Here is a 22,234-nt window from a genome sequence, read left to right as displayed (position 1 = left end):
ATGATATCAATTAGAATGTCATAATATAGAAATGATATTTTTGTCCAATCACTTTCCAATGCACATTTAATACTTATAATTCTATTTTTTCGTTTGAAAATTTTGAATGATAAAAATATTTTTATTTTTTGAAAAAAAATTATGATATCCTATGGCATATTAGGATATTTTGCATCAAAATTATGACTTCCTGCACGCAGGATGTCATAATATGGGCATAAGATATTATAATTTTTTTCAAAAAATAGATATTTTTATCATTCAAAATTTTCAAATGAAAAAACACAGAACTATAGGCATTAAATGCATATTGAGAAATGGTGGCTACGTAGACCAATCACATAAAGCGGTGTACTCTCCGTCGGATTTTCTATATCACTCACGGTGTACAAAGAATTTCTCTATTTTTTATGGTTGGACCACGAATTCTATAAGATTTTGGGCCCAACATCCAAACTAGCCCATAACATTATTCCTTGTTGCAAAATTCTTTGCGCACCACGAGCGGTGATTGGTTCTCGCACGGAGCTGATGAAAAAAATTTTTTTTTTACATGCATTGCACTTCGATTCCGTGTCCAAACCAATCACCATGAGCGATACACATATTTCTACACTACCTACTATGCACAAAGAATTCCTCATCTTGTTATAGTGTTACTCTGGCACTTTCTTTGAGCAACATTCGGGTCCCTGCCCCATTGCACGCAATCGCCGCAAACGAACAAGAGAACGTTGATTCTCGTTTTGGTGGACAGAGAATGTGGGTTCTTTATGCTGTCAAAACTGGGTGTTTTATTAAGTAATGCTGTTGTTTGAATGTAAAACCAAGATAATATTGCTTCTTGAAACTTAAACACACATGGAGGTGGAACTTGAACTTCAGGAGGACACAATTTCATGTGCTAGTTTAGAATAAATGTCCCAACTTGTCGAACGGTGTTCGATCCATAAGTCACATTTTGTTGCATGCGAATTTGATTTAGAGCTTCCTCTTTTTTTTTTTTTTTTCTTCTTCAGAGAGAGAGGGGAGAGAAGGATAATTACCCGTCTTCATTTTTTTTTTTAAGAAGATTCATCGAAGATTCAAAATATCTAAGCAAAAGGGTGCGGACTACAAGGACAAGCTCTTGTTCCAAACTTGCAACTATTTATCTATTTATTTTTTTGAAAATAAGAAGATTCAAGAAAGATGATGCAAGTTCTAGGTTTGATAAGAAAAACAAGAGTCTAAGCTTGGAACCTCCTTCATTTGGAGGAGAGGTACAACCATTGGGCTATGGCCCTATTTGTGCATATGTTAGTATGGCTCATCTTGCAAGTGATCCATCTCCATAAAATCAGATGGACTGCGTCTAAAGCAAGGTGAAGGTTTGATACAGGTACATATCTAGATGTGACCATCTTTGTGTTCACATGCATCCTATACTGCTGCTTCTTGTGGCTGGTTAAGGGACCCCCACCTGAAGAAAGGTATCATCAATAGGAAACAATATGCCTGGATTTGCTGGTAGAGAATTAGCTCACATGGTGCATCTTACATTGGCTCTTGCTGTTGTAAGGGTGTTGTGATTCAGGATTCCCACTCCACCGAATAGTTTCCTTTCTTGTCCGGTAGTTGCTTTGTTCGTATCCATCATGAGCAAATGCAGGTTGACAGATTATTACTTCCACTCATTTGTCGTCTCATTATATTGCAAGCCCGAGAATAGTGCCAATTACTCCATTGATTGGTCGCCTGTACTTGAAAACGTATAGATAGTAAAAAGATGAAAGTATTTTATCTAATTAATTTTAAAAAAATTATTTATAAAAATAATTTAATTTTTAATTTATTTATCAAAATAATACAAACAGCATAAAACGCCATCCAAAATGATGCTTTATGATGGTTACGTCACCATCCTATTCCATATAAATTTTCACATGGATAAAAAAAATAATAAAATAAAATTATCAAATCAAATAGTATTTTTTAAAATATCATTTCAAATGGTATTTTAAAAAATGTCATTATATTTTATTTTAAAAAAAATAAAAAAAAAATAAAAAAATAAAAAATTATAATTTTAAATTTATAAAAAATTAAAAATTCTAATTCTAATTAAAATAAAAATCATCATTTCAAATTAGTATTCCCATTTCAAATTATCCTTTTAAAAAATATCTAAAAAAATTGATGTAAAAAAATAAAAAATAATATAAAAAATTTAAAAAAAATAAAAATTATAATTCTAAACCTTAAGAAAATAAAAATTTTAATTTTAATTCAAATAAAAATCAAAATTTTAAATTACAATCTCTTTTTTAAATTATTTTTTTTAAAAAAATATCATAAAAGAAGGAAAAAATGAGAAAAAAATAAAAATTATAATTTTAAATTTTAAAAAATAAAAAAATTTAATTTTAATTCAAATAAAAATATCATTTCAAATTATTTTTCCCATTTAAAATTAAATTTTTTTAAAAATATCATAACAAAAAATTTTAAAAAAATTAAAAATATCATAAAAAAGGAAAAATGAGAAAGAAATGAGAAAAAAATAAAAATTATAATTTTGAATAAATTTTAAAAAATAAAAATTCTAATTTTAATTCAAATAAAAAATATCATTTCAAATTATTTTCTTCTTTTAAAATTAATATTTTAAAAAAAATATCCCAAAAAAATCTTAAAAAATTAAAAAAATAAAAAGTGCCATAAAAAAAGAAAAAAGAAAAATTATAATTTTTAATTTAAAAAAATAAAATTTTAAATTTTAATTAAAATAAAAAATATTATTTCAAATTACTTTTTCCATTTCAAATTAATTTTTTTAAAAAATATTTCAAAGAGAAGAAAAAATATCATAAAAATCAAAAAATGGTAAAATTGAGAAAAAAATTTAAATTATAATTTTAAATTATAAAAAAAATTAAAAATTTAATTTGAATTCAAAAAAATAAAAAAATAAAAAAATGACATTAAAAAAGTGAAAAAATGAGAAAAAAATAAAAATTATAAATTGAAATTTAAAAAATAAAAATTTTAACTTTAATTTAAATAAAAAATATTATTTCAAATTACTCTTCCCATTTCAAATTATTTTTTTAAAAAAATATCTGAAAAAAAAGTGTAAAAAAAATAAAAAAATATCATAAAAAAAAAGGGAAAAGAATTGAATTGAAAAAAAAATAAAAATTCTAATTCTAATTCAAAAATAAAAATTATAATTTTGAATTTAAAAAAATAAAAAATTTAATTATAATTCAAATAAAAAATATCATTTTAAATTACTAAATTAATTTAAATTTAATTTTTTTAAAAATATTCCAAACAAAAGAAAAAAATACCTAAAAAAATGCCAAAAAGGGTAAAAATGGGAGAAAATTAAAACTAAAATTTTAAATTATAAAAATTTTAATTTAAATTCCAAAAAATTAAAAGAAAAATACCATAAAAAAAGTGAATAAAAGAGAAAAAATAAGAAAAAAATAAAAATTGTAATTATATATTTTTAAAAAAATTTAACTTTAATTCAAATAAAAATTATCATTTCAAATTACTATCTCCATTTTAAATTAATTTTTTTATTAAAAATTATATAAAAATAACTAAAAAAATTAAAAAAATTAAAAGTATCATAAAAAAATAAAAAAATTGAAATAAAAATGTCAAAGAGAATGGCATTTTTGAAAATGCCATCCCTTTTGAAGTTTTTGAACCTTAAGACCCAAAAAAAAAAAGAAAACCTCCCTCTTTTCCCTCTTCTCCGATGTTTCTCCGGTGTGTCCCTCTTCTCCGCGTGTTCCTTCTCCTCTCCGACGGCACGACATTGAGCTCCCGATAGCGATGAGATCCCTCTTCTCTCTTTCCTCTTCCTCTCTCTCTCTCTCTTTTTCCTTGGCCCGTCGGCGATAGATGACCGACGGTGGGCCCACGCACCCCTCCATGTGGTTGGTCCGTCGGCAGCCGCCCCGCCCCTCCCCTTCTCTTGACCGGCCGTCCGCTCTCTTTCCTCTTCCTCTCTCTCTCTCTCTCCCTCTTCCTCTCTCTCTCCCTCTTTTTCCTTGGCCCGCCGGCGACGGTCCAGCGCGCCCCCTATGTGGTTGGTCCGCCGGCGGCCGCCCCGCACCTCCCCTTCCCTTGGCCGGCCGCCCTCTCTCTTTCCTCTTCCTCTCTCCCTCTCCCTCTTCCTTCTCTCTTCCTCTCTCTCTCTCCCTCTTTTTCTTTGGCCCGTCGGTGATAGCCGGCCGGCGGCGGTCTCCTTCCCTTGGCCGGCGATCATCCCGCCGTGCCCCTCCCCTTTTCTTGGCCGACGGCGGGCCCCTTCCCTTCCCTTGGCCGGCCGCCCCGCCCCATCCCCACCCGCGGCGGCCCCTCCCCGACGGTGGCCCCGTGGTGCCCCCCGACGGTGGGCCCCCGACGGCGGCCCTGGCGGTGGCCCCCCCATGACGGGCCCGACGGCGGCCCTGCAGCGCCCTTCTATTTCGATCTTTTTATTTTTTATTTTTATCTCATTATTTTTTATTTTTTATTTTTATCTCATTAGATTCAGATTTGTTTTAAAATTCGATTCGATCCTAATCTAAAAATTTTAAAATATATTATATTTCATGAAAATGTAGACCTGTCAGTTGATCAATGTAGGATGTTCTACGATATCCATATAAAATATATATTTGATTATATATTTTTGTACGGATACCGTAAAATATATACATTGGTCAATTGATTATCTAGTTTGGACAGTTTGGGAATTACATTTAATTCTATAGGTAATTATATTATTCGAACAATATGCAGAGGGTTCGAGAGAAATTTTGGACAGTATTTTCTTTTAGTTCTCCTCACACATTTTCAGTCTGTGGGGAGAACTAAGGGAAAATGCTGTCAAAATTTTTTTCGGTCCATATTGCGTATCGTTTGATTAATATAATTAATCTATAGAATTAATATAATTTTTGAATATGATAGGATCTATCTGTACCTATTTGTTGATGATATGATGCATTTATCATGTAAATCTTTTGAAACAATAAAATAATTAGTAATACTAAATTTTTTGATTTTGATTTTATCGGAGGTTTCTTTGAGAAAATGGCCGGTACTCGAGTTCGTGTTCTATTATATTATGATGGCATGATACAGAATGATGAAACTGGTGTGCAGTACAGTTACCCTGCAAATCGGATGATTAGAGTATCTTTATCATTATCACGTCAAGAATTATTGGATCATTTATACAGTAGTATTCTTATAGACAAAAAAAAATAAAATAAAATTAAAATAAAAATCTTCTAATCTGTCGGGATAGTTAATGCACAGCAAGTATATCTTAGTTCCAATTGATGACGATGAAGATATCGAAGAAATGCTGATCTTTCTTTTGAAATATTCAGAATATCAATTTTTAGAATTATATATTGAAAAGGAAGATGTACCGAGCTTTGGATACTATAGTCGATTTTTAACTCAAGTGGACAATAATGTTGGGCCTTCCTCACCTTTCGTAACTCGTATGGTACAAACTGATAGTGTTGAGGCAATATTTGCAGAACAATATTCTACTACTGCCGGCTCTAGTTGTCCAATTATTCAGAGTCCTATAGTGACTTTTCCTGTGTCTTCTGCTATGGTGACTTCTTCTTTGCTAGAATAAGTAGTGGTAAGCACAGGAGACGACACTCATATAGAGAACGATGACTGGATAGTCGGTGGAATAAATTCTGATAATCTAGGCTTTGAGTCAGATGAAAGCGGAGATGAAGACTATTGGATGGATGAGGACAGTAGCAGTAATGATGATGATGGTGAAGATGAGAATGATGATGAAGATGTTCAGCCTAATATTAATGTGGGAGAATCTCAACCTCGTTTGTATGAACCCCCATAATTTTTTAACGATATAAATTTAGATAATGGTGGTTGTGTTAGTGCTGGTCGAAGATTGAACTCTGACTATCAATTTTGGGACTCCTCGATGACTGAATTTTCTAAAGATCTAATGTTTGAGAGTAAAGATTATGTAAGGAGAGCTGTTGATCTTTATCACATTATGAAGCATCGGACATACAATGTAGTTCAGTCGCATTCGAAATTATGGTCCGTACGATGCGCATCATCAGATAATGTTCAAAATTGTAAATGGAAGCTTCGTGCTGCATTGTTGAAAAAATATGAATATTTTCAAATCACAAAATATGAGGGTCCTCACACTTATTTGTTTATGAGGTTGAGTCAAGATCACAAACATATCAGTGGAAGGATGATTGGCATACTAGTCTGACATATTATTAAGAAAGATCTCAATGTTAAAGTTGAAGCTATTGTGGCAACCGTTAATGATCAATTTCAATATACAGTGTCATACAGGAAAGCATGGTGTGAAAAGCAGAAGGTATTGGTTGATATTTATGGAGAATGGGAGCCATCTTATACTAAATTACCCTATTATATGGCTGCACTTCAACATGCAAATTTTGGTACAGTTGTTTCATGAATTTTTTTTCAAACTGTGAATTTCAATGTCCGAGTTTTAAATTATATTTTCTGGACTTTCAAACCATCTATCCAGGGTTTTACGCACTGCCGTCCTGTAATCAGCATTGATGGCACGCACTTGTATGGAAAGTTTAAAGGTAAGATGCTAATTGTAACAGGAATTGATGCAGAGAATGGGATATTTCCATTAGCATATGCAATTGTGGATGAGGAGACGACTGCAAGTTGGAGTTGGTTTCTTTCCCAGCTTAGAACACATATCGTTAAAAATAGAAATAGAATATGCTTACTTTCTGATAGGCATCTAGGTATATTAAATGCTATTGCAGATGAGTCTATTGGATGGAGTCCACCACGTGCCTATCACCGATACTGCTTAAGATATATCTGCAGTAATTTCAATACTTATTTTAAAAATGTGCAGCTGAAAAGAGCAGTATGGCAAGCAGGAAGCACTCATCAAGTTCGTAAGTTCAACTTTATCATGGGTAGGATCAGAACAGTGAATGAAGAGGCTTGGAGCTGGTTGTCTGAGATAGAAAAGAAGAAGTGGACGTTGGCACATGATGATGGTCTGCGCTATGGTGTCTTAACTATAAATTTGTCGGAGATTTTTAACAATATTTTACGAGGAGTTAGAAATGTGTCAATTACAGCTTGTGTTCAAATGACATTTTATCGTCTTATGAAATACTTCAATACGAGACATGCCTAAGCCTTGAGATATGTAGAGGAGAATCTAAATAATCTTTTTACTCCTCATGTTGCAATTAAGATTGCTGAAGATCAGGTTAAAGCTAATCAGCATCGAATAACAGCATTCAACCTTCAAAGAGGCATATATGAAGTGCTTACGAGGAGAGCAAGCGTAGAGTTATGAGGTGGAAAAAATTTTCATATTGTTACTTTAGCTGAAAGAAAATGTTCTTGCGAAAAGTGGAGCATGTACAAATATCCATGTTCACACGTTTTAGCTGTGTGTCAAGAAATTGCTGTACATTTTAGTGGTTTTGTGGATGATGCATATATAATTACAGCATATATGAATACTTAGAGCAGTGACTTTAATCCATTACCACATGAAGATTATTGGATGCATACACGTATGTTCAAATGTATTCCTGATCATCATCGTTTGAGACCCAAGCATAAAGATAGACCAAATCAATAAGACTACGAAATGAGATGGATGATAGGCAAATAAGAAGTAAGAACCACTGTAGCATTTGTAAAGAACAGGGTCATGACCGCCGCCGCTGTCCTAGGATACTTCAACACACTTCAACTTCAAACAGTGAAAAAAATTAAAGACTCTGAAGATGTATTTTCATCATTGTTTTATGTATTTCTGTGAGATTGTATTTGAATATACGTGTTTAATATCCAGAGATGAACTGAATTGTGTGTTTAAGTTGTATTGTGTGATAATATTGTGTTTAAAATATATTTTTTATAAAATGAATGGCTATCATATTTTTTATTTTTTAATATACTTGTGATAATATCATTATTTTAGATTCATTAGCATATTATGACTTACGATCCGCGGTATCTCGATCCTCGAGATGGCAGTATTCTTACATTGTAGGAGCACCATCGATCATAGACTATTTTAGATGGCAGCGTAAGCATTTTAATCCTACTCTTACTATTTAATTTTTTTTAAAAAAAAATTATATACATTATCTAATTATTATATCTTATTGCAGGAGCTCAGACACCTTCATCTACGACGATCCGATGCTGACTTTTAGAGGACAGAGGACATCCCACATAGAGTGCTGGATTATTTACGATATCTTAGATTCTATGGAGTATATCGGATTGATCGTATATAGATGGATATTGGTCTTATTACTGCTTTGCTTGAGAGATGGCATCCAGAGACACACACATTTTATCTTCAATTTGGTGAGGCGACCATCACTTTACAGGATGTCAGCATCCTTACTGGACTATCAGTTGATGGCGATTCAGTTACTGGAGTTGATCCCACGCATACCATTTCAGAGTGGCAGGCTTTGTGCTTGGATTGCTAGAGTTTGAGCCCGACGCTCAGTTTTTCGATCATTCACGACTCAGGATTGAGTGTTTGGATGATCGTTATCGATATTTTCATATTGAGAATGATGCACCAGAAGAGATGGTGCAGCAGTATGTTAGGGGTCAGGTGCTACGGTTGTTAGGTGGTGTCCTGTTACTCGATACTTCATCGAATAAGATGAAATTGATATTTTTGTCATTATTAGAGGATTTAGACTTCGCTCGTAGACTCAGTTGGGGCAGTACAGTACTAGCTTGTCTGTACAGAGCTATGTGTCGGAGTTCTTATGCTGATCAAAGCGAGATTGGTGGTTATCTTGTATTATTACAGGTATGTGAATTAAAAATTTTTATTTTTAATATTCAATAATAGTTCACATTGGGTATATCATGTATGATTTTTTTAAAATTTGCATATTTGGGTATGGGAGCGTATGCCGATTATCAGTCCATTACGACGACAGTTTCTCGAGATGCCATCAGAGCAGCATGATCCTGATGTTCCATTCAGACTAGATGGACCATTGGAATATAGGTAAAAAAATATTATTTTTTTTACTTAAAACTTACTATTTTAAATTTGATAAAATTTATTTAACATGAGTAGATTGTGAAACAGATGGAACGTTACATTCAACGTTCATCACGTATCGACGAGAGTGGTACGGATTTATAGATGCTAGTTAGATACATTAGTTGATACATATAGATGGATAAATTTAATTTTTTTATAAATATCATTTTATAGTATTCATAATCTATTAAAATTTTAGCTTACTAATTTTTTTTATTTTAACTCTATCAATTTTTATGGGAGCCATATATAGATGAGATATTGGTTATATTGTCGTACATGTGTACAGTTGGACATGACATATGGACTGCTGGGGTGCCACTTATTTGTTTTGATATGGTAGAGTGATATCTTTTCGATCGTGTCTTATGGCAGTTTGATCAGATTCAGGATATCCCAGAGCAGTTTGATACCAACCAGAGACTTCATCGTATTGATCGATGAGGGAGAGCTCGTATTAACTGGCGAATCCGATATGCAGAGTACATCGATATTTGGGATACACGTCGAGATCACATTGTTCATGGTGATCTCATTTTGAGATGTCATTCATATATTGAGAACTACATGGCTTGATTTTTTAGCATTATAGTGTGAGTCATTGGACAGCCTCGGTATGCAGTTTCCGGATACGAGGGCGAGAGTTTTGCTGTGTGTCTTTTGGTAAGACTACAAAAATTAGTTTATATTGTTTGTGTTATATTTTTTTATATATTTTACAGTATATTAACTATTTTATTTTTATTATGTAGACTGATTCTATGTCGGATCTTGTGTTGGACGCTCGTCGTGCTTTATCTACAACTGATGAGGACGAACGGATTCGGATACTGCGTGAGATAGAGAGAATAAGTTTCAAAATATTGATGACGATTGGTGTTGACCCATATAGCTGTACGCCTTGGTATGGAGTAGCCGATGCACCAGATATGAGATATATGTCGTCACCATATGTTCCACATATGCCATCACCGAATATTCCGCAGATGTCATCACTAGATGCTGCACAGATGCCATTGCCTTTTGATCCACAGATGGCAGCACCTTCTTCTTCCTACATTTTTTAGATGACATCACCGGATACCAGTTGGCCACATGAGTATGACACTTTCTTTTCAGGCCCATCCATGTATCCAGATGAGAGGGTTGAGGGGTCACTCAGTCAGTAGATGATCCGACAGCATCACTTCCTAAACAGCATGACCAGCAGATCTCCACTGATATAGGGGAGGAGCCATCACAACAGGAGCAGAAGCAGCCGTTGAGGACCTTCTTGAGAAGGTCCAAGCGAACACGGGCACCACGACGTCCTTGTGGGACTTAATCTTTTTTAGATTTGTACTTAGTATTTTTGAAACTTTTATTTTACTATTTTTTATACACTTGATATTTTTATTCTATTTAATATTATTAATTATTAATTTTATTTTATATTATTTAATTTTAAGTGATCAGATATTCTTCTTTGTGGATATGGATACACATACTCTAATGTATCTCAGAACATTAGAAGAGAAAAAGTTATTCTAAAAAGGCTATAGAAATTATAACGTAAATAATAATAATATATCTGATAATTTAATTGAATGGTTGTTTACCAAACCCCATTTGTCTTCCATCTTGTTTGACGTCGACGTAGTTTGTAATCCCTTGCTGATTCTTGCGTTGATTCATCGTTCACCGAACTTTTTCTGTCTTCCATCTTGTTCGTTGCCGACGTAGTTTGAAGGTTCCTGGTTGCCGCCGTATCGATTTATCCTTAGGGACTAGAGATTTTTGGCAAGGGTTTTCTCCCTCGTCGGGACGAGGTCCCTTGTGCCTTTGATGTGGTTCGTTTTTCGCCTATCGTCGGTGTAGTTCGTCGCCTTTTCTTTTCGTCTCCCCTTTTCTTCTGTGTTTGAGTGAGGGTCTTCCCTTCACTCTTGATGAGGCCGTGAGAGTGTGGAGGAGCCATTGAGGAAGCTTTCCTCCTTGTCGATCAACCGAGTCTTTGTTTGCGTCGGGACGAGGTCCTCCCCTCGTTTCCGACAGTCGGTTTCAGCTCGTGTCAGGACGAGGTTCTCCTCCTGTTCCTGACAAGGCTGTGGGGGCACATAAGGGCCGTGGTGAGGGCCTCTCCCTCCATCCAGTCTTTACGAAATCGTACCTTCAACTTTGCTCATGTTAGGACGAGGTTCTCCTCCTGTTCCTAACAAGGCTGTGGGGGCACATAAGGGCCGTTGTAAGGGCCTCTCCCCCCATCCAGTCTTTAGAAAATCGGACCTTTGACTTTGCTCATGTTAGGATGAGGTTCTCCTCCTGCTCCTAACAAGGCTGTGAGGGCACATAAGGATCTTCGACTTTGCTGCTCCCTTTAGGGTGGATGGGAAAGCTCGGCACAGAATGACGTCTGGCGCATCATGGAGCAGCATCATTGTCCGGAAGGCTTCCAGGTGGTCGATCGGATCTGAGGTCCCGTCATAGCTTTTGAATTGGGGGAGCTTGAAGTTTGTCGGGATCGATTCCTCCATGATCATTTGAGAAAAAGGAGGGTCAGTACAGATGTCCTCACCATAAGCAGGGGGAGCGTGGCGGAGTTCTTCAATCCGCCGGTTCATCTCCTGGAGCCTTCGATCCAGGAAGTCCTCGTGACTGCGGGTCTCGAGGATCTTCGAGCGGAATGGAGGTAGAGATCCTCCGGGAGTAGAATCGTGATCGGACTGAGGGCTCTCCACCCTCGGATTCGTCTTTCCGGGAAAGACGGGGCGACTGGCTCAAGTGGCCCGCCCTACCATCGGATTTTGGAATTCCGACGACGTTCTCTCCAACCGCACCGACGCCTGCGATTATTGTTGCTGTTGCATGGCCTGCACCGCTTCAGTGAGGCCCCTGACCTGCTGAACCAGCAGGTCGAATTGCTCCACTTCGACCGCCGTTGCCGGAGGAGGAAGAGGAGGGGCTTGAAAAACTGGAGGTGAGGCCGGAGCCTGAGATCTGACCGTGGAGGCCGTGGATCGCCTGGTGGATGCTCTGCGGGGAGGCATCAGGTAAGGGTCTAGTAGAAGAAAGAGAAGAAAATGTCGGAGAAGATGATCGGAATCGGTTCCGTTGAGCACTCCTTTAAGAACAAGGGTATTGCAAAGACACACGGCCCTTTCTCTAGCGCCAATTCTATTGGTGCAGAATTCCATCGAAGTCGAAGAAGCTGGAGCTGGGATGACTGCGGCCGCCGCCGAGACCTATAAAGAAAGTCTAAATCGGAGTTGGGGGTGCTCCGGTAAGACCCTCCAACGCTCAAGTCAGTACTCTGCTTCAACAGAAATGGAGTGTTCGAGCGAAAATTTTGGTAGAGTTTTGAGATAGAGTTACCAGCTTAGAGAAGAACGTGTCTGGGGGTTCCTTATTTATCGACGGAGGGTGTAACTGACTGACAGCGATGTCTGTAACCGTCTGGTAGTGGATCGCTCAGAGCCACGTGGAGTTTGTTACGGAAAGTAGTGGCGTCATGGGTCGTTCAGGGCCACGTGGAGCTCATTGCAGAGAGTGGAGTGGTGTCCGTTGTCGGGACTTGCCAGAGAGTGGTGGAGCTGCATGAAATCTGTTGCAGAGAGTGGTGCAGGAGGGCGGCTCTTGTCGTGACTCGTCAGAGAGTGGTGGAGCGGCATGGAATCCGTTGCAGGGAGTGGAGCAGGAGGGCGGCTCTTGTCGTGACTTGTCAGAGAGCTCTGATCCGTCGGTTGGAGCTCGGCTGGGACGTCTGATGGAGCGAAATTGCGCTGATACTACGGGTGGGAGTCACCTGCTGCAGAAGCTCAGATAGAAATTTTTCGTTGGCGAAGTCCGGTAGGAATCCGATTGTTGGAGAAGTCCGTCTGAGATTCACCCGATGTGGAAACTCGCCTGAAGATGATCCATTGGGGAAGTTCGATTTTATGAAGGATCTGGTGGAGGGTCGACCGGTGATGGACTTCGGATGGCGTTGGGGAGGTTCGGCAGACATCGGAGGTGATCGGTCGTTGTAGAAATCCAGCTGTCGGAGTCCGATCGTTGTAGAAGCTCATCCAATATCCAACCGCTATAGAAGTTCGGTCGAAGTTTGATTCTTGTAGAAGGCTGAAAGGAGACCGCTTATTGTGGAAGCTCGGTCGAAGGTCGGTTGTCGTGGGACCCGACTACGAAGAAGCTCGGCTGAAGTCTACCTGTAATGGAAGTTCGGAAGGAATATGTTTACAGCGGAGGCTCGGATGGGATTTGCTTACAGTAGGGATCCGAGGTAGGCCGTCCGCTGTAAGGGTTCGGAGTAGACTGCTCGCAGCAAGAGTTCGGGGCAGACCACTCGTAGTGGAAGTTCGGAGTAGGCCGCTCGCGGTAGAAGTTCGGCTATCACAGGAACTCGGCTGGAATCCTAAAGGCGGTCGATCGCCGTAGAAATGTGGAAAGAGCCTGGTTACTGTAGAAATCTCGTTGTCGGGGAAGCTCGGATGCTGACGAAGCCCGGAAGAAGTTCGGGGGTAGTCGATTGTTGTAGAAGGATGGCTAACAGCGAAGCTCAGAGGGCCTTTGGGGCGGCCCGATGGGTAAACACTGAGGCCTATCGTCGAAGAAGTCCGGACGGCCGAGGGAGTTCGGAGAGGCATCACGTACAAGGTCGGGAGCCTGAGGAGCCCCGAAGGATCAGTCCTCTGCAGACTTCGACTGGAGAGTACTTTATACCCAACAAGGTTATTACACTCCCATCAGATCTTGGCTTATAATTCTACAAATACGTACGGTGCAAAGCCGCATTTAAAAGAGTTGATTTTTATGCAAAATTTTAGCTCCGTTTTCGTCATCTGAGGGAATTGTTTGAAGCTTTCGGTATAAGATTTTGGGCCGTCCTCACCATCATTTCCAAAAAAAATAGTTCTCTTCTAGGTAGCTCATTTAGAAGTTGTATGACATAACTGTGCTAAGGTACCTAGCATTCTTTTACTTTTTTCTTTATTTCTTTTTTCTTTGTCTGATAAAAGGGAAGCTAAACAGCCACCAAAATTTATGGAGAGGATGAGAGGAACAATACACAAGCAGACATCAGCTCCTAACTAGAGCTGGCAATGGAAGTTTACAGTACAAAGACATCACATTTATTGAACGAGTAACCACTAATAATGTTTGCTTCAGCAGCATCGCATTTTGCAATAGTTGTAGAACGATTTCATCATAATTGATGATTTTGGAAATTTTCTTTTCACTATCAATTTTTCTTCAACATACATGATGCCTTGCACTCTTTTCAGCAATGAATGTCTAGGAATAACTATTCCTAGTTCTTGGACATTGGTTAATCAGCACATTTGATCAATTTCATATGTCTACAGACTCGAGACTATGGAAATTTACAGAAAGTGCTACATTCAAGATAGTAAGATAAATATCACCTGCATGATTATTAGTTGATTCTATACTGCTAGCTACTACGTGAGAAATACCAAAATAACATGGTGGGAGAAAAACATTAGCTAATGAAAAGCTTTTTTATATAATGATCATCCAAGCAATAGTGATATTTTTTTGAGATAGTCAAAATTAATATGATAATTGCCAAATAGGAATTCACAGGGCTTTGCGTCATTCATAACAGGTTAAGTTGTTTGATTAAGATTTAGCCAGATGCCACAATTTGATAATTGATGCATTACTCATGACTAGAAACATCTAATTGATATAATTACTATTTGCACCTCCCTGTTAACAAATTTTAGCTAATTAAATCGGACAATTACCAAGATATATTATTTTTATAATTACTTGCGGCATTGATTGTTGGGAAATGTGTCCCAAAAAGCCAATCGTCAAGCTGTTGACGGTTGAGCAATCAAGTATTGTAATTGATTTGTTAATAAATAAAATATATTTGGCATTTTCATCATAAGCTTTCATCTTCTAATGAACTCCGTTGTTATGATGAAGTCCTTAGGACTATTTAAGTTCGATAAAGAGAGGATTTATCGATTAGTCCTTAAAACTGTTCACGACCAAATGATAGGCTGTTAATAAGGACGACAGCTTCTATCAAGCATAGGTCGCTGTAGGCCATATGGGTTGGTTGTCCTCTTAACCAAAGAGTGTGGAGACACTGGTATGGCATACAGGTGAGATGTAAGGGTATATCGTCATTGAACGTGACCAACTCCAGAGCATTCTGCTGTCGAGAATGTCTCTGATGGGATATAGGTATAAATGTTCCTTAGACTTGAGATCGCCTCAGTGACTTGCAAGCAACTCACTGTGCTTTGGTACTGGACTAACTGAATTTCTAATTCAGGGACGGAAGGCTTCTGGGCACAGTCAAGTACTTGCGAAGTCAGAGTGTGATCGAGATGGGATTGACCACTCCAAGAGTTGGAGAAGAATGAGTCGCTGTATTTCAATTTAGCAAAACCTTGGCCAGGGTAATCCATCAGATGGATTTGATATTTTGAAATACAATGTGGACAACCTGATCAGAGTTGACAGTTGAGCTCTGGGGTGTCTTATGATCATTTTGGTCAAGGGGATGAATTATATGAAAACTATATCCGCATGGGTTCTAAGGATGTTGTTCTACACATTCGACCTATCCGGACGTCGGGTACCATTGCTAGATGGTCGCTTCGATTGGTATAGGAATTTGTTTCTATGCTACCGGCTTAGGTTCGGACCTATGAGGTCACACACATTAGAGTTCATGATCCGATCAGATGGTTGATCAACGATTAAGAATCATTATAGGGTTAAATAATCAATACGATTGATATTTAACCCAGTGCAAGTGTTGCAGGAGGATCGATTAGCAATTTGATTGCTAATTGGCTTAATTTGATTAAGCCAATGGGCTGAGATTAAGTCTAATTAAATATGATTTAATTAGATTTGGTTTGGGCTTGATTGGATCAAGTTCAATTGGTTTATTGGATAAGCCAAGTGCAAGGAAAGACTAGTCCTAGTTCAACTAGAACTTGGGTCAATCTAATTTCTAATTTGATTAGAAAATTAAATCAGATTTAAATCTAATTTAATCTGATTAAATTAGGTTATTAATTAGGTTAAGACTTATTTTAATTGGGTTGATCTAATTTTGATTTGATTTGGTTTGGGAAACCAAATTAAAACAAGTTATGAGACAGAATCCTAGTAGGACTAGGATTCCACCTTGCGCCACATAAACCTTCTCCACGCCCTCTCTCTTATTCAACGCCAATCTCCACTTATTTTGTGCGACAAAAGTCCTCTCCCAGATCTCTCCCACGTTCACAAAAGGTCTCCTCTCTTCTTTCTTACATGGAAGGTGATTTGGATCAAATCTAAAAGGAATAAGTTTGGATTTCGAATTCTATGAGATAGAGTTTTAGAAATCCAAAACTCTTTCAATTTTGCACCGAATTTATCCAAATTTTTTTTGGAATTTTTGTGGCTTTTAGGGTTTACATTGTACACCCTTTTCTGATGATCCATGCACGAAAATATGGAGGAGGTGCTCAAGAGTTGGGCGTCCCTTAACTTGCCATGTTTGGATAAGCCTTGACTAGGTGTTTGACCTAGACAAAGACTCTATCATATCTCTCTATATAAGATGAGTTTCTTCGTGAAATTTGAAGGAGAGATAGATATTTGAGAGGCCTTTCTGCCATCCAAAAATCAGAGAGAAATACCTTTGGGTCATGGAGATATAAAAGACATAAGTTTGGGTGTCTAGAGAGAAAAATGTGAAGAAGAAGAGGGTCTTCTTCTTGGATTTTTGTTTTCATATCTTTCCTCCCTCCATCTTGAGTTTTCTGAGAGTGTCTCAGATCTGAAACTCCTCCTTCTACTTTTCATCTTTGGAAGAGTCCAAATCAAGAAGAAGGAGGCACCTGATCAACCATCAAAGAAGGATCAGCGCAGCACTAGCATACTGTGCTGATTTCCTGAAACAGGACTTCTGATCGAGATTCGTGGGCTCGTGTGGACGACTCCTAGAGGCCGGACGCGTGTGCGGCTTGCAACATCATCCTTAAGCCCGGATCAGCGAGGTTAGAGCGTCTAACTTGCAAGGTAATAGATCTGATCTATTATTTAATACATACATTAGATGTAGCTAGTATAGAAACATGTTGATATGATCAACATGTAGTTCATACTATATTTATATATATATTAATTTTTGATTTAATGCTATGTAATAATCATGTAATAGGATCTTAGATCTAGAGATTTTCTGATCTTAGAAAATAAATTTTGATTTATTTTAGTCTTCCGCTGTATGATCTTGAAAAAATTTCAAGATCTAACCCTGAAACCCTAGATCTGGTTCCTACATTGATAATCCAGGCACTGACACCCATAAGCATTCTATCTCGCTCATGATAACTTTCCTCTCTTTACGAGACTTCATCATGCCTGAGAAAAGCACTCCATATTTCCAAGATATGCAATAAAAAAAAATGAAAAAAAAAAAAAAACTATATGCAGGAAACTATGAAGAACACATTTAATGATTATTTATTTTTTTTACTGATTAATCAGTAAATGATCTTTAATTCAACAGAACATCGAGTTGGAAGCATGCATTCTTTTCCCTTAACTTCTCAAGGGCATGCATGGATTCACATGAGCAGCCCAAGAACAGGAAGCTGCAAGTACTTGTCAAGGAGAGAGAGTCATAAAAGATGATAACTCCCTTCATGGCAATCCATGTAGTTATGGTCAAGGCTTCAATCCTAGAAATACATATCCAAACCAACCAGTAGCATGTTAGATTTACTCCAAATGTAGCCATGCTACTCTCAACTGCTGGAACTATTTCAGTCATGCTTATCAAGCTGAAGAGATTCCTTCGACACTAGCAGCCATAACTATTACAAATCCATGAGACCTAGAGTGGGTTCCAGTTATAAATGCAAGCTCTCACATGACAAACGATCAAGGTATACTTTAGTCCTAGAATACTTAATTTGGAACAGATAAAATAATTACTGGGAATGAAAATCATCTAAATATTACTCATATTGGTGATGCCATCATATCAAGTGGAGGGAAACACTTTCATATATATTAATAATATTCCACTAATTCCTAAAATCAAAAAGAATTTATTGCCAATAGGGCAGGTTACATATAGGAATTCTTGTGTTTTTGAGTTCTCATCTAAAGGTAATAACCAGGAAGATTGTAGTTTTGGGAACTAGAGATGGAGGAATCCACTCTCATAGAGCACCAAAAGCAGCATTATTTTCTACCAGACACCAAAGGCTTTAATATGCAAATAGAAAAATAATTTCCTTCTTGAATAAATCAAATTGCATAAATGTGTTTCTAGTTGGAATTAAGGTTCTGTTTGTGAAAGTTGCAAACTTTCTTTTGTTAGCTATAGTAGTAGATTCTTGCTCTAATGAAATTAATAGGGATCTATATGGTACTACTCTAGTTGCTCCTATACAAGGATTCAGATATTATGTGACATTTATTTGATGATATTATTTACTATATGTGTGATTATATCCACTAAAATACATGTAAATTTTCTATATTCATATGTTTTTAGAAAATAATTTAAACATAATTTGATGTTCTTATTAAGATCTTCCGGTGTGACGGTGGAGGTGAATTTAACAAAAATAAATTTTTAAATATATAGTTAACTCTTTTTTTTTTTTTGATAAATTAGGAGACTAATAGGGTCTACCCACTTTAGTCACCAACATTTATTTACAAAAATGACGAAATTACAATGTAGTGTAGAGAATATATAGAATATTCAAAAGAGTTACAAAAGAGCCGTTCTAGCACACAAGAAGCACCCCTTAGTAAGAGAGATAGTAGTTATGAGACTTGAAAAAATAAACATCTAAAAGCAATTGGAGTGCAGCAAGATAGTAGATCACAAGCAATCAGAGCCACAAGTTACTGCATCATATTCTCCATCAAAAGGGCAACACGAGGAAATCCCGTTGGAGAGGGTCTTTAAGAAAATCAGTGGAGTGAATGCTTCATCTTAGCGACAACCATGGCAAAGCATGGCGTATCCTTTTCCTCGAACAAAATAGACCTATCTGAAAAGGCCTCAAGATTTTCATTGCAACAGCAGTAGGAGTAGAAGATTTGTAGAGAAATACACAGCGTTAAGTTCCTCCCAAATACTCCAGCATATTGCAGCCAAGAGAGACAATGCTTAACATGCATCCCGAAGGGGAAGCTATTCTTTTGCTAAGAGGTGAAAAGGTCTTTTAGAACTATTGGAGGAGAAAATATCTGCAGAATTACAAAAATAAGTCCAAATGTGAAGTGCAAAGGGGCAGGAAATGAGTAGGTGATCAATTGACTTAGGGAACTCATCATTGAGGGGGCAAATCCTATAGCCTCTACCAAGCTTCCTCCAAAGGATATTTAGACTGTTAAGTTTATTCAAAAGAGCCAAGCAAAGAAAACTCTTGATTTTTGATGGAACATGAGATTTCCAAACCACTTTTGCAAGAGGCCATTTTATACTTCAATGGATTAAGAAATTATAGAGGGAGGATGAAGAGAATAGTCCCCAGCTTTCAGGTAGCCAAGAGATAATTTTATCTGGATCTGGAGAGTGGGGCTTTTCAGTCAACAAGGAGAGGAGGTGATCTTTTTGTTACCACAGAGCCTCCAAGAACAAGAGCTTGAATCATAGCAAGCTACCATAAAGCCCAACATTCGCCCACAAGCTTTGTAGAGAGGTAGGGAAAAGGATTTTGGTAGGGACACTGCAAAGTAAAATATCAAGCCAAAAGGAGGTATCCAGTCTGTTTCCCATTTGGAATATACATCTATTTAAGACTGAGGTACGTGTATGTATTAGCTACATCCCTCCATAGTCTAGAACATAATTTGTTGAGTTTCCAGCAAGGTGAAAATTTGATTTTTTTGAAGTAGAGGAAGAAAACACTAGAACAAAATATGTTATCAACTCATGGGATTTTATGTCAGCTTTCATGCTCAAAAACACTCGAATAGAAAGGTATCATAGAAAGAAAACACCGTCGAATATGCAAGCTTGGTGTGTCCATGTTATTTCATGGTGTAAACACATTTCCTTCTCCAATATTAAATATGGAATCACCATGCAAGCTTCTTATTGTTTATGAGCCAGATTATTCATCACAAGAGTTTTTAGCTCCAGATGCTATCATTTTCTCCATGAATCTGACCAAAATAAGTTCTTTGAGACATTGGTCCTTACTACATAACTTTACTGGCTACCATAAATGATATCGCTGTTTTTTTCCTTAAGCTTGTCTAGTATATATTGAAAGAATTGTATGCCCTACAAATTAAGCCAATAAATCTTATTATTTGATAATAAAATAATCTTTTATTATATACATATGTCATGTGTACTATTGCTTTGATATTATATTTGGTGACATAATATGTTCTTATGTTACATCGTATGGAATTCATATTAATGATAGAGATCATTAATGGGAAGACATGATATTCTATTTTCTTCTATTTCTTTGTAACATTAAATATGTTCATAATTTATGAGCCTAGTCAGGACAATATGCTTATTATTGATTGCTACATATTGGATTACTATTTATGATAGAGGATGTGGCTCAATCATTAGAGTAGAGACTCTTGGTAACATTATAAGTATTTGTATGAGATAAATATTAAATTAGACCAATAATATACTCTTAAATCTAATACTGTCATTGAAAAAGAGTTATTCTCTTCATAATACATAAAAAGTCCTTATGATCTGAGGATGTTATTAAGCCTTATGTATAATTTGTGTAGTTTTAATATTGTCAATTAGTAATACCTAATAAGAAACTATATACGGATATGTTGGACTAAATAATGAGTGCATGAAGACTTATAGTTATCCAATAGGAGATCCATTATTTCTATGGTAGGAAAAAATATTCTAAATCATATCTCTTACATATTAGATAGAAAATCTAGTTGATCAATTTGAAAAATTATTTTATATTTTATATATTGATAAATATATATGATATGTATTTCTAAATTAAAATTTTAAATTATTTTAATTATTTATTTATTATAAAAAGACACACATATAAGTTGAGCATTGCAGTGTCATTGATAATTAGTCCTATTAGCTTACATGGAATATTAAGGACTAATATATGAGAAATTATGAAAAGAGTCTTATAAATAGATTGCTAATCCTTTGGATTAAATTGTAACTTGTTGATGGATATGACTATAATTATTAAATTAGTGGGGACTAATTTATCGGAGGAAGAGACTCCAAAAGGATCCCATGCTACATGTTTTCATCCTAGCATATATACATGAGATAACATATTAGAATTTCATGTCATTATGACCTCACAAATATTTAGATCGTTTGAAAAATTCTAAAAATTCAATATCCATGATGACCTTACTAAATATTTAGGAGGTTTTGAAATTCTAAAAGTTGTTTGAGAATTTCATAATCTTACCAGACATTTAGAAATTCTAAAAACCTTTTAAAAAGTATATATAAAGTCTTTAAGAAATCCATAAGGTATTGACGTAGAATCTTATATATTTGGAAGCCATCACTTCTTCTTAAGGCATAAAGGCTGAAAAGTTCATGAGCATCGTACCTGAACTTTCGAGGATTTTGTACGTGTGAAATCTCGTGGGATAACTTTTATTCATCATGTAAAATTTATGTGGTTGGTTGATCCTGCATAATTATTTATTTTAAAATTTCTAAATTAGATTTGGAAGACATTTAAACTAACATATATTTCTTGGCATGTAGTCTTTGATGAGCATCTTATTCCTTATAACAGAGATGATGCGGGGGGTTGAATCTTCACATGACCAACTATTACTTCTTCTTGCTATTCTCCAACTCTTTATTCTTCTTCTTCTTCTTCTTCTTTTCTCCTTCTTTTCTTTTTATGAGAGTATACCTCTTACCTATTTATATCCTGTCGGACCAGAAACTTTATGGAAATAAATTTGCAAGCTGCAAAGCATTACTATTCATATCAAAAGAGTGAAAAAAGACAAAAGGAGATATCAAGTCTTAATTTAATATGATTTTGTACAATCGAAAGCATAATTCAGCTGTTATAACTTCTTAATGTCAAGGTCATGGATAAGAGAAGCTTAATAGGATCAAATCAAACTCAAAATTTGTCCACTTTTGAACCTTCA

This window comes from Elaeis guineensis, chromosome 4 (genome assembly GCF_000442705.2).
Source record: "Elaeis guineensis isolate ETL-2024a chromosome 4, EG11, whole genome shotgun sequence".
NCBI lineage: Eukaryota > Viridiplantae > Streptophyta > Magnoliopsida > Arecales > Arecaceae > Elaeis > Elaeis guineensis.
This window is presented reverse-complemented; position numbering follows the sequence as displayed.